Source organism: Lacerta agilis, chromosome 7 (assembly GCF_009819535.1).
Source record: "Lacerta agilis isolate rLacAgi1 chromosome 7, rLacAgi1.pri, whole genome shotgun sequence".
NCBI lineage: Eukaryota > Metazoa > Chordata > Lepidosauria > Squamata > Lacertidae > Lacerta > Lacerta agilis.
In genome coordinates this window covers 78049886-78051190 of record NC_046318.1, presented here as the reverse complement: position 1 = coordinate 78051190, position 1305 = coordinate 78049886, and the positions used below count along the sequence as shown (strand labels likewise).

At 46.3% G+C, this 1305-nt stretch overlaps 1 pseudogene; it reads left to right on the top strand.

Annotated features, from left to right (window-relative positions):
• Positions 1–660: 660 nt before the first annotated feature.
• LOC117050528 lies at positions 661–779 on the top strand (annotated as a pseudogene).
• Positions 780–1305: the final 526 nt, after the last annotated feature.

Below are 1305 nucleotides of genomic sequence, written 5' to 3'. Positions count from 1 at the left end.
CTTTTTTCCCTAAGCTAAAATGCCCCAGACATTGCAGCCGAAACCAGAAGTGGGAGGTCAGTTCCTTTTCTCTTTTTCCTACACCCCCCTTTTCTACCTCCTCCTTTACTCTCTGCTACGTTCTTTTCTGAATTTCATCCACCCCTTGTGCTCCCATGAAATCAGGCCCAATGTCCCTGACATAAGGATTAAATCTGAAGCAGGATTTACTGGTGCAAGAGGCTTTGTAATTGGTTTCTTATCCCAACCCATAAAAATGAGATGATGATTATTGTTCCCATTTCACTGATGAGGAGCCAATGCAGTGAGACAGCCGCCTTGCTAATTCACAAATGCATCACAGTCTCTTTATGACTGCAGTGTTGGGTGATGGACTGAGCTGGTGTAGAAACAATCTCACAAGCAGGCAATACACATCACCTTACATCACCTGGAGCTAGAGATCCTTGAGGAGTTGAGTCTCTGCATGCACCTGGGAAGGTGAAGGTCGGGGAAGATTTGCATCAAAATTTGCAAATGCTTGCACTTTCCAAATTTTCTGCCGCAGTTATTGGCTTAAGAGAAACAGAGGAAATAATATTTAACATAAAGTTTAGAAATAAGTGCAGTGTATATTTTAGATACACTGCACCTAATTGTAGACACAGTGTATATTTTAGTGTCTACGGCCATACTACCCTGAACACGCCCGATCTCATCTGATTTCAGAAGCTAAGCAGGTTCAGTCCTGGTTAGTACTTGGATGGGAGACCGCCTGGGAATACCGGGTACTGTAGGCTTTTTGGGGGGGACGCGGGGGGGCGCTGTGGGTTAAACCACAAAGCCTAGGGCTTGCTAATCAGAAGGTTGGCGGTTCGAGTCCCCACGATAGGATGAGCTCCCGTTGCTCGGTCCCTGCTCCTGCCCACCTAGCAGTTCGAAAGCACGTCAAAGTGCAAGTAGATAAATAGATACCGCTCCGACGGGAAGGTAAACGGCGTTTCCATGCACTGCTCTGGTTCTCCAGAAGCAGCTTAGTCATGCTGGCCACATGACCTGGAAGCTGTACACCGGCTCCCTCAGCCATTAACGTGAGATGAGTGCCGCAACCCCAGAGTCAGACACGACTGGACCTAATGGTCAGGTGTCCCTTTACCCTTTTATATTTTAGATAGGGTTGCACTTTCTCTGAAAGAACAGGTGTAGATTTGCAGGGGATGGGGTACTTAATCCATTACTGTCACAGGAATTGCTAGGAACAGCTTTTCCAGAAGAAGAAGAAGAAGAAGAAGAAGAAGAAGAAGAAGAAGAGTTTGGATTTGATAT